Source organism: Diceros bicornis, chromosome 2 (assembly GCF_020826845.1).
Source record: "Diceros bicornis minor isolate mBicDic1 chromosome 2, mDicBic1.mat.cur, whole genome shotgun sequence".
Classification (NCBI taxonomy): Eukaryota; Metazoa; Chordata; class Mammalia; order Perissodactyla; family Rhinocerotidae; genus Diceros; species Diceros bicornis.
The window spans coordinates 56,644,084-56,657,195 of NC_080741.1; the positions used below are offsets into that span (position 1 = coordinate 56,644,084).

Here is a 13,112-nt window from a genome sequence, read left to right on the forward strand (position 1 = left end):
ACATTTACAGAACACTTACTCTGTTCCAGGCATCATGGTAAGCACTCTGTGTATATTATCTCATTTAAACCTCACTATGGGGGAAATAGTAAAACAACTCCAGTTTACAGATGTGAAAATGGAAACTCAGAGACACCAAGTAGCTGATTTCACTTTTAGAGGCAAGTTTTAAATGCAGGCATATCTGCCTCTAGAGGCCTAGTTCTTAACCACTTCGAGTACCTCAATTAGAGCAGTTATCATATACTGTGCTGGGATGGTTTCTTTGAAGGTCTGTCCTCCACTATGAATCCACCTTTGAAGAGTTTATGGACTCTCCTATTCACCTCTGTCTCCTCCTTGCCTGAGATAGAGTAGAAATGTAATATTAATACAAATCAATTAGCTGGTCTCTATCTAAAACAAGACCCAGGACAATAACCACTTCTGTGGAGTCTAGTCTATTGGGTGAGTTTTGCAAGGTGATGAATTATCACAGAAAAAAATCAGGATCCAGAAAACTAAACTTCATTTTATTTTATTTTATGTTTTTTTTTTTAAGGAAGATTGGCCCTGTGCTAACATCTGTTGCCAATCTTCCTCTTTTTTCTTCCCAAAGCCCCAGCACATAGCTGTGATCATAGTTGTAGAGTAGTAGCTCTTCTATATGGGAAGTCACTTCAGCACGGCTTGATGAGCGGTGAGTAGGTCCACACCCAGGATCCAAACTGGCAAACCCCAGGCCATGGAAGCAGAACGCACAAACTTAACTGCTACGCCACCAGGCCAGCCCCTAAACTTCATTTTAATTACAAAACTTGAACTGCAGTCAGTCCTTAAACAGGAGACTGCTACGTTCTTTAGCTTCTTACTAACAGAGTGATTTGTGACAACTCTGTGCCACTCAGAAGAAAGGGAAAAAACTGAGCATCTCCGAAAATCTCTCATAAAAATTATCTGTAAATAACAAGAAAGATGTTGAAATATTAACGCCTCCTCCACGAGCACATCAAAATGCTCCCTCAGCCACCTTCCATCTGCTTGCCCGCCTCTTCCAACGTGAGCACAGCCTCACTCTGTTTTCAGCTTATTTGATGTCTAAAAAGATCAAGCCAAAAATTGTTACAGCACGCTGGAAAGTATAATCCTCACATTTCAGACACATTTGGACATCCTAATTTAAAATAAAGTGGAAAAATAGCATACTTGTGGGCTGTTCCTTGCCATATTTTAAATGCATCCCTCACAAAATTCATTTCTCTATCAAAATCATAGCCATGAACTTAACTTCTAAATGGAAGTAACAACAGCAACAACAACAGCAGCAGCTAACACAAACATAGCATTGTTCTAAGCACTTTACATACTGTCATTCATTTAATAATCCTGTAATGTTACTACTATTAGCTCCATTTTACAGAGTAGAAAACTGAGGTATTCTGTGACTTTTTCAAGGTCATGGGACTGATGGTAGCAATGTTTGAAATCAGAGTTCTGGCATTCAGATTCTATGTTCTTACCCACTGTACCAAACTGCCCAGGAGGCTTCAGCCACTACCTAGCTTCAGTCCTTTCTTTTCCAATATCTGTGGTCATTGTCACACTGCAGGAAAAGAAAAGCTGGAAGGTGAGTGTAGTGGGCTGAATAGCGGCCTCACAAAAAGAGATACATCTAAGTTCTAACCCCTGAACCTGGGAATGTCATCTTATTTGGGAAAATGGTCCTTGCAGATGTAATTAAAGTTAAAGATCTCAAGAGGAGATCTTCCTGGATTTAGGGAGGGCCCTAAGTCCAATGAGAAGTTTCCTCATAAAAGAAGGCAGAGGGAGATTTGAGACATACAGACACACAGAGAAGAAGGTGATGTGAAGACAGAGGCAGAGACTGGACTGATGCGTCTACAAGCCAAGGAATATGAAAGGTTGCTGGCAGCCACCAGCAGCTAGGAGAAAAGCATGGAAGAAGCCTCTAGAAGGAACCAACCCTACAGACACCTTGATTTTGGACTTCTAGCTTCCACAACTATGAGAGAATAAATTTCTGTTGTTTTAAGCCACGAAATTTCTGTTGTTTTAAGCCACCAAATTAGTGGTAATTTGTTATGGCAGCCCCAGGAAGCTAATACAGTGAGTCATAGGCCCAAAAACCTTGAATAGAAATCACATCCTCACTTTACAGATCAGGAAACTGAGGTTCAGAGTGAGGAATTCATTGGCATGCTGTCAATCACACAACAGGTTTGTGGCAGAGCCAAGCCAGGCTCTAGGCTACACCCTGGTCTCCCAATTCCTGGGCCGGCCCCTTCTTCAGTATCTCTTACCCACTTCTTTGGAAGACAGAATCGTACATGCACTTTAGAACCTGACCACCTAGGTCGATGACCTGGTTCCACCACTTGCTAGCTGTGTATCTCTGTTTTCTCAACTGTAAAAGTGGGAACAGAAATGACACCTACCTCACAGTGTTATAGAGCGTAAATGATTTAATATATATGCCTGGTATTCAGTAAGCTCTCAATAAATGTTAGCTATTACTATTATTTTATTCCAATATCTGTTTAGCTATTGACAAAGAGTAAATTATAAAATCAGGAATATGGCAGTACCTAGAAAAAAAACCTGATGGACACATTAGCAGGGTTTATCTTTATGTGAGGAAGTTTCTGACAGATCTTATTTCCCAATTTCTTATGAGGGGGTTGGATATCAAGAGGTAATGTCTTGCACCTCTCTGACAGTCTTTCCTGGCCCCGCTCCCCAAAAGGAATGCCTAATATGATTGGCCAGTGACCAGGACTTTGACTGGAATGTGTTGTGCTAGTGGACAGGGTCCCTGTAGTACATAAGGAACACGGTCATGCCCCACATCCTCTCTCCCACTTGTGGAACCCCAACAGGGCAAGCTGGCCCCGAGCCTCCCAACTTCTTCCTGCTTTCCTATGGTGACCTCCCCAGGAAACGATGCTGTCTCAGGCAGCTCTGCGATCCGTCCAGCTTTCCAGCCATGGGGCCCAGTAAGGCAGGCAGGGCCTTTCCTTGCCTCGCAGGACAGGGCCCTGCCCACCCTCCTTTTCTCTTTCACTTCTGGGTAGCCGTGTGGCAAGCACACCAGAGCCTTCTCCTCTTGCTAACCCTGATTTCCCCTTGAGCATGGTGGCTACATGGAGTCAGCATGCAGCAGGCGTGGTCAGCTTGGGGTCTGGTGAGGAGGGAGTAGCAAGCTCTCTCACCAAATCAAAAAATCCCTGCATGGAGGGACACTGAGCCCATCCTCAGGGATTAATAAAGCCATACTCTGCTTCCCTTTTGACTGCTGGTCTTTAGGTATATAGCACCCCCAGTCAGACTCTGGGGAGAGGTGGAAAAAGCAGTAGCATTCAGACACCAAAACCCCACCCAGACTCCCAATAAATTCATACTACTTTCTGATGGAAAATGTCTACAATAAGCTATGTTTTTTCAAAGAACAGTGCTCATTATAAAGTGTCCTCTGATGTATTGAACTTCCTATTAGTCACCTGAATGATAATGCAGACTTGAAGAATATCAAGAAAATGAAACATTTGGGGAAATTAAAGCCGTTTCTCCCCCAAACCAAATAACCCTCAGTCTGTTGTAATGGTTATCCTGCTCTAATTATAACACTGGGTCTATACACACACACACACACACATACATATATGCACACACGCAAACACACACATGGGATAGATATGTCATATCTATCCCATGACCCCTTGTCACATCTATCCCAACATAAAATCCAAGCCAGCTGCTGGAATTAAGCTAAATACTATTGGAATTAACAGTGTCCTTAGGATAGCAGGGCTGGGATGCTGATTTCATCACAATTCTATCTGCCTGTACTTTTTCTAGGAAGTTCAGGAACCATGAGCAGCTGTAAAAATCCAAGTCATCAGTAAAGCAAACAAAGGCAGCTCCTCTCCTGCAAAGCAAATTCCCTAAAAGGACCTCAGCATCTGCCTTCTTAGCATAAAGGGGTGGCACCTTAATCTGCGGTGAATTTTTAATAGTTCTCTCTTCCCTTTTGTTCCATTCACTTGGGAAACATGATCCCTTTTACTCCAGGCCAGGCATGAGACTTCCACCATCACCCATAACCATATCAATTGTCTTTAACTATGAAGAATTAAACAATGCTTGATACACCTTACCCATTTGTCCTTCCCCAAATATCCAAAAGGAGGTTCTTTCCTATTTTCCAGTCCTGTGTGGGTGGCTCTTAAGTTCCTTGAGGCCAAGAGAATTATTAAGAGGACACCACCACCCTCTCCCACAAGTCAAGATTTTCACCCAAGAGTCTGAGACCAAAAGATGCTCATATTTTACTAACATCTTGAATTTGAAAATGTTCTTTTCTTTTAAGTTTAAGGTATACAGCATGATGGTTTGATTTACATACATTGTGAATATATGTTATCACAGTGGGTTTAGTTAACATCCATCATCTCATATAGATACAATAAAAAGAAAAGAAGAAAAAATTTCTCCCTATGATGAGAAGTCTTAGGATCTACTCTCTTAAGAAGTTTCCTATATACATACAGCAATGCCAACTATAGTCATCATGTTGTACATTACATCCCTAGTACTTATTTATCTCATAACTAGAAGTTTGTACCTTTTGACCATCTTCCTCCAATTCCCCCTGCCCCCAGAAAATGTTCTTCATTTCACCTTTACACTAAGAATGTACATCTGTCAACCAAGGGGTGGACTAGAGCAGCCTAGAAAGACAACGTTCCACCTAAGGCAAACAATAACTGCTTAGCTCCAGCTCACTGGGTCAGGGCTACCAAATCTTCCCAGTGTTCAAGAAAATTCAGAAATCCAGGTTTTTACATTGTCTTTCAACTTTGCAATGTTGGCAACTAATTCCTGAGGTCACACAGCCAACTTGTAGCAGAGCGAGAATTAAATCCAAGCCTCTTGCCTCAAGAAGCCCAAGGCCTTGGCTCTGTATATACTTGTGCATTTTATTCGACAGCTATTTACCAAATAACTGCTATATTCTTGGATATTATTTTAATAAGTGGATGGATGGAGGGATGAATAGACAGTCAGATATTTATTAAAGAACTAAGGGAGAAAGCAAATGTAATTCCCATATTTACAAAACCTTTACCTTTAGAAAAAACTGAGACACAACATTCAATCCATAACTATAATTTTCCTTCCTAAAATAATTTTATTTGCAATTGACTTTGAATAGGGAATAGATCACATAGTATGAAAGCTAAAACTAAGGCAAACACAGAAATTCTATTTAAGCCAGAGCATCTTCCACTAAGAAAGCCATGACTAGAGAAACACTGTAGCTTTGTAATCCACAGGCAAAACCTCTTCTTGGATTATTTAAGAACAACCTCTTTCCCCCTCTGCACTCTTGGGAGCATGGGGTATATTTCTGCAGCGTTTCTATCAGGAAGGTAATTAGCATAGCTGAGAAATGCCATCAACAGCAAAAGTAAAATTAGCCTTTACTGGTAAAATTTCTCCTGGGAAATGCTGATGGCTCCTGTCTCCACCAAGCAGAGTAATAGGCTTACTGTATCATCACACAACAAGCAAACCACCCCATCTGCAGCACCTTAATAAAACCACCAACACATCAAACTTGACCGTCAACACATCTACCTTTGCCTGCTTCAACCACACCTGCCTTGTCCTAGCCTCATGCTCCCATCAAATCACACTCATGGGTCATATAATAGCACTGACTTTCTTTTGCCACCAGGGCATTCTTAATTTCCCTAAAAATTTTTGAGTAGCTTAGAGCTGTGGCATGTTTGAGCCAACATGAGCTTATGAGACAATTTATTCAGCAGGGGAAACTGAGGCCCAGGGAGAGGAGGTGATTTGGCCAACATCACATCCTATTTGACATCAAAGTCAAGTCTAAGTTAACTCCTAGTCTGGGGTTTTCTCTTTTTGTTAAACCAAGCAGTCTCCTTAGCTTAAAAGTTTCTTCTGGGGCTGGCCCAGTGGCGTAGTGGTTAAGTTCGCAAGCTCTGCTTCAGCGGCCCGGAGTTCGCAGGTTTGGATCCCTGGCGTGGACCTACGCACTGCTTATCAAGCCATGCTGCGGCAGCGTCCCACATATAAAGCAGAGGAAGATGGGCACAGATGTTAGCCCAGGGCCAATCTTCCTTAGCAAAAAGAGGAGGATTGGCAACAGATGTTAGCTCATGGCCAATCTCCCTCACCAAAAAAAAAAAAAAAAAAAAGTTACTTCTTTTATTCCACACCTACTAATGTCTCTTTGTCTGGACCTTTCCTGACCACCTCCTCCCTGGGTTTGAGGACAAGAAACCTCATCCTCTCCCCAAGGCTGATCTCATCTTCTCCCTCCTCTTTCAGGCTTTGTTCCACCAATACCCCTCTCTCTACCGGCCCATTCCCTACAAGTTAAAAATATGGTCAAATAGGGGCTGGCCCCATGGCTTAGCGGTTAAGTGCGCGCACTCTGCTACTGGCGGCCCGGGTTCGGATCCCGGGTGCGCACCGACGCACCACTTCTCCGGCCATGCTGAGGCCGTGTCCCACATACAGCAACTAGAAGGACGTGCAGCTATGACATACAACTATCTACTGGGGCTCTGGGGGAATAAATAAATAAATAAAAATAATTATAAAAAAAAAATATGGTCAAGTATGTCGCACATTGGTGGGGGGAGGGTCCCCAAACTCTGCATCCCCTCCAGTTACCACTCTTCAAAGCTAAGCTCCTTGCAGGAAGAGTATAGAAATCAACATTACCACTTCCAACCCACTGCAGCCCAATATTCATTCTCACCACCTCCGGGATGATGTTCTGGCAGAGGTCACGAGAAAGCCAATTCCACCAAACCCACGCTCCTACTCAGCATCACCACTTAGATGAGTGAGGTTTTGCAACAGAACACAATCAAAGAGAACCAAACTCCTGATCTCCCCCCATCATGAGTCTTCCCCAGTGGCTCAAACCTAAATCCTTTGACTCCTTTTGTTTTCCCTACTAGAATGGAAGCTCCATCCAGGCAAGAATTTTTGTCTATTACTATACTCTCAGCACTTAGCCCAGCACACGGTGAAAGTTCCATAATTGTCGATTTGACCCATTTCAGCCATTCAGTCATTATCTTGTTTGACCCTCTGGGGAGCGCCAGTGACTTCTCCAGTAGAATGTAGGTAGACATCTAAAGGCCAGTGGAGAGATTTGGGTTACAGAACTTGATTTAGGAGACCATTCCTTTGGTATATAAACCATTAAAGTGTCATTAGAAGAGTTTTAGCTAGATAAAGATTATGCAGCAGATGAATTCAGTAGACAGAGATGAGCAAAACAGGCCAAAGTTTACAAAAATCAGTCAGTCAATCAAACACTTTCTCTGAGCCCTCAGGATTCCAACCAGTTGGATTCATGTGCGTGGCTATTGAGATCTGGAAGCCATGCGATCTTCTTTTGGCAACTTGAGAGCTGGCCTTTCCTGAGGGTTCAGACAACAGTGTTTACCAGGTAGTCATCCTCATCTTTTTCTCTATTACTCCCTATAGTGATAAAAAAATTTACAGTTTCCACCTCATGCCACAGAAAAAATTTCAATGCAGCCTACCAGAAAAATGTAATGTGAGTCTTCCTTTTTTTAGCACGAGAAAGGTCTGGCTATGGCCCAAAAGTCTCCAGGACAGCCATCTGCAAATCAACATGAACTGACTTGAATTCAGCTAAAGGGGTCAACACCTTGGTCAAGAAAACTCTCCTAGCCACCACTACGCAGCTCATCTGAACTTGGTTTCAAGAGCAAGATATTCTAATTCCACTGACTTTATAAAGGAGAAAGAACAACAGGACAATAAGGAAAAACTTGTCCCAAGATTGTAATATGGCACCTCCTTAGCATACAACAATATTTGTGTATCCAACGATGACACTTTGGAGATGGCATCTATTTCTCTCTCTCTCTCTCTCTCACAACACACACACACACACGTTAATAATAGAAAAAGCATATCAAAAATTAAGCCAAGGGAAACTAGGCTGTTCTCAACTCAACAGACCCAGAGCTTCTGTTGCGTCCACAATCACCTTTCCCTTTTGACCATCAGCATATTGACAGAGGAGCTTTTAAACTCATCCCTCTACTGTACCGTGGCAGTCCCAGAGGAGTTCACAGAGCCAGGAACACATAGGAAGAATCATACAAAATACAGTTTGTCCCAGCATCTGCCTCCATATAATTATTGGTCACCATACTAACCTCTCTTGATTCAGGGAGAAAATAAAACAAAAGGCCTCTAAGAAAAGGTGACCACCATGGGCCAATTTCTCTTTCTATTCTTTAAACATAAGTACAATACGTGGACCACTAATTTTACCCTGCCTTCATCCCTATGCTCTCTGAAATAAGTCTCCAGTCATCTATTCTCTTTTAAATATTCCCTCCTTTGAGAATCTGGACTCTCCACCACCCACCCTTGCTCCTACCTTCCACACTTTTGAATACTAGTCCATTCTCAGAAACTGTCTCCAATACTACCTTACCTGTATGAAGTCTTCCCTCATCTCTTCCTTCTCTGGGATCCTAAAGCATTTTAATTATATCTTTTAATTGTGGGTACAACTTTTTTCCCCTTTTTCCTGGGTCTTTTTTCTATGGGTTTTTATGGGTACAGCATTTTCCCTGCTAGACTAGATTCTCATGGCAGGAGCTGGGACTTACTCATTTTTGTAACCACAAAGCCTCTAAACAGAGAGATCTGAATATTCATCAATCAAGATGCATTGGGCTATTAGTAACAAAACCTCACCTCAAATTGGCTTCTACAAAGTGCAAGAAATGCAGAGGTGGGGCAATCTTCAAGTATGGCTCTGGTTTCATTTCTCTGCCATTCTCCCAGCTCTCTACTCCCTCATGTGTTGCCTTTGTCCTCAGATTGGTTTCCCTCATGGTTATTATCATCATCAATTATTTGGATGCTTATTCATATTGGCATAGTGCTAAATATTTTTACATGAACGCCCTCATTTAATCTAATTAAATTTAAATCCTATTAAATTTATACCTACTATAGGGTAAATTCACCCCTAAAGCAGATACTATTATTACACCCACTTTACAAGTGAGAAAATAGGTTCAGAGAGGTAAAATAAGTTGCCCAAAGTCCCACAGCCGGAAATGGAACCCAGGTAATTCATCTCCAAAGCTGGTACTCTCACTCATTGTCAAAGACAACCAAGAAAGAACCAAGAAGGCAGGTCCCACTAACACCACATTGCCAGTCGGCTCACAGAGACTTTGAATGGGCAGCACATCAGATGCAAAAGGTAAAACTAGGGCTGCCAGAATTATAATATAAGCATCATGTAGGGTTGTCACCACACATCCTACAGTAAAGGTAGGAAACACTTAATAGGTGTTAAGGAGGTATTCAAGACTGTCATCAAGTTGAGACTTTCTCATTGAAGTTAATCAGAAGTACTGAATGAGATTTGGAAAGGCAATGACTTTCTCAACATGGGCTTCCAAGTTGTTTAATGCAGAGTTTATGCCTGTTCTAAGATCATATTGTATACACAGGGATGGCCACTCCATGCTACAGTCAACCCTGACTTTGGAGACCAACTTTGGAGTTAGTCTGCCTGGGCTCAGTTCTGCCACTTACTAACTGTGACCTTGAACAAGTGACCTCCCCTCTAGCCTTGCCTTGCTCGCATATAAAATAGTGATGTTAGTAACAGTACGCATTTCACAGGGTCATCATGTGGATTAAATGAGATATCATATGTGAGCCCTTCAGCACAGTGTTTGAAATATCATTATTTCATTTAGGGTACACGTAGGAAGTGCTTGACGAGCTATACTGATCATTTTTATTCTTATCAAGGGAACATATTGTAGTCAGGTGGGTGTGCTAAATGGGAAAATGATTCACAGACTCACATGCTTGCCTGAGAAAGGCAGGAGCCCAGATCTTCCCCAACTCCCCCTCCCCAACCCCTTCCAGAAGCCCTACCTTGGGCGGCTGTTGGGAGGATGCTGTGCCCACTCTCCTGGACTCTGGCTAGGCTTCTACAGAAGAGAGAGAATGCTCACATCAGGGGCTCTTCTAAGAAAGGTAAATTGGGCAAGAAGAAGCTTCATGCTCAAATTGGGAAAGAAGCTTGTCCTCAGGCTGGTTTCCCTCATGGTTATCATTATCATCTATTATTTGGATGTTTACTCATGCTCAAACCTCATGCTCAAACCTCATGCGCAAGTCAAGTTCCAAGGCAGAGTCAACTTTCCATCAAAAACAAGGTACATCGCTGCTGTGTTCCTTATTCACATTCTACATAGGAAAAAAGGGGGAGGTCTCTAATGGTTTTCATGAGATAGTAAGGCAACCAGAAAGGATGCTTTACATTTCTTTAGTCTTCTTCAGCCCTTAGCATAGAAATGAGAACACAGTAGGTACCCAATTAACCCCTACTCGATAACTCTCAAAATCTTTTGTTCCTTGCTCTATCATAAATGCCTACAGCATAATTTAATTTGCAGTGTTAGATCCTATTTGCAATTACAAAGAAGTGAAATAGAATTATCTGAGGTGAACGGAATTTTGGCACCCCAAGTCAAATATCATGAACTAAAAGTCCTCAATGAAGTCTTTAAATGTGTACTTTATTATGACACCCAACACTACGCAAACTCTTTCAAACTAACTTATTCCTGACGGTAGGCTAAAACCTACCATCTCTAATATATTGTACCTGAATACGTTTAGTGAACGTGATATAGTCCATCTACAAGTTTCCACCCTACCGATGTACACACTCTTTTAACTATCACCAAAATCTCAGCACATTTCCCTACTTCTCAGCACAAATTGAATAGCAGGGAATTAAAGACATGTTTCACATTACCAAGAGCTCATTCATTTCATTAACTGCTAGCAACTACTTACTCCTAATACATGTGCAATATTTAATATTAAATGGCAATATCTAGACAGAGGTTTTACCTAAATATTCTTAGATGCCCTTGGGGTTCAGAGCAGGGATAAGGGAGTGAAATGTTGTGTACAATTCAGGTTATGCACATTTTTCTAGGGAAAATTACAGTTTTCATTGGCTTCTCAAAGAGTACATGACTCCCCAAAGTTAAAAACCACAAACAGAAATTTTAAAATTTTGAGAAATCAAATTTTATTTATTATTTGCTTCATTTCTAAATTTGAGCAATTTCTAAATTTAGTCATGTGCACTGTCCAACTTTCCATCTCATATATTTATTTATTTCTACTGGTTTCAGGATTCCTTGGGAACTTTTATAATACCTTACGTGGACATTTCAGAAACATGCCTAGCTCTAAAAGTTGCAGATCCTAACTAGCACCACAATCCCATCCACTTTGGAAACCCAAGTCTCCAATGAGACTAAAGGAGTTTATGAAAAGTGGAGAATTTTTTAAAGTTCCATAGAGGATGCAATCTGACACAATATAAAGGAGCTATGTGGGTCCACTAAGCTAAGACAGCATGAATCAATCCTGGTGTCAGTCAATACCACTTCCGGAATTTCTCCAGTAAGCACAATCAGAGGTAGAGATTGACAAGGTGGGTGTGAAGGTCAAGAGATTCCAGAAAGCTACTGAAGTTGCTGTTGAAATAGCAGGTTATAGACAGAGGTGACAGTAGGTAACTTTCTTTGATTACGCTTGGTCTTCCTGATAACTGAAATAAGGCAATCTCTTATGTGTTACACAAACATATTTCCCAGCAATGGCTGTTCTTTCCTCCTTACCACCTTACCCACACGCTCACTTTCTCAGAGAAACTCTTTCCACAGCTCTGCTGAGGAGGCGGGGATCTCAGGACTCCCTTGGCCATGGGTAACTGGACCTAGAACAGACTCTGGATTCAAGCTGTCCAATCAGATTCATGGTTCTCTGAATTTGAAATTGAAACAGAGCAACTCTAGGCAGTTTCTATTGAGCAGTTGAATGTAGAAGACACACATTCTTCCCTTGAGCGGCCACTTTTTCACAAGTGGCATATAAAAACAGATATCAAGAGAGAAAATAAGAGAGAGAGGGAGAGACTGACTTTGTCCTTATTCCTGATCATTTTCCAACTAACTTGATTCCAGCTACCCAGGCACCTGGCTGCCCTATCTACCCTTAGGGTCTGAAAGGAACTCTTACATGTTCCTAATAAATCTTTCTTTTTCTCCTTCAACATACTTGAATGGGTTTCTGCTATCTACAACTATATTCTACCTTAAACAAGTGACTGAATGAATTAGTAAATAAATGAGTTGGATTCTCAAAGAGGACAAAGAAAAGGTTTCACAGGGAAAAGTTGCTGGGAGAGGTGAAAATCAGGAATGCTGGGATCCAAGAGAGGAAGATCTAACTTTGAGACACAAGATTTGGAACAATCCAAAGGACAAATCATAAATAGGTGTGACCATCCCAGTGAGGTCAGAAATGAGCTGAAGAGGAAGCTGAGAGGTGCCAGTTGAGGGACTCCCAGGCCAGAAGGCTACCCATGTACCCTGAAGTTCCTGTAGATGGAGGCGAGGTCAGGAAGAATTCTAACTGGATTAATCAGACCACCCTCATGAGAGTCCAATAATCCCTAATAAAGAGCTTCCCCATCCCTGAAGCTCTGCTTCTGGATCCAGCGAATTTGTCAAAGTCATTACCACCTGAAAGGATCTGCGGGACCTTTAATGAGCATTCTGAGAGATAATGTCTCTCATTCCTCTGCTGTGGTTTTAATTTTCCAGCCAGTTCTGGAGTTACTTCCTCCCATCCTTCTGGATGGGTTTCCAAGATAGGAGTGCTCCTTTGGCATTCTCTTCTGCTCTTTTACTTGACAAGAATGCATTTGCTCCTTCCTGCTTGCCCTCCCCCCTCTGTTGCTCCCAACAATGCATTCCCTTCCTCATTCTTGCTTTCTGTCCTCTCTGTACACCTCTTTGACAGCATCTTTAAGATACTACCAGGCATCACAGTGCTACTTCCACTCTATATATCAGGGCTTCCATTTCAGCACAAAATTCCCTGGTTTTCGAGCAAATCTGTTGTTTTCCCCTTTAAGACAGTAGAAAGAACACAATTTTGGAGCTAAGCATACCTGAGATTTA

At 41.9% G+C, this 13,112-nt stretch overlaps 1 protein-coding gene across 11 annotated transcripts in view; it reads right to left on the reverse strand.

Moving 5' to 3' along the window:
* The window catches only part of ERC2 (ELKS/RAB6-interacting/CAST family member 2), a 907,015-nt gene that overhangs the window by 851,345 nt on the left and 42,558 nt on the right, over nucleotides 1-13,112 (reverse strand). The window lies entirely within an intron of this gene.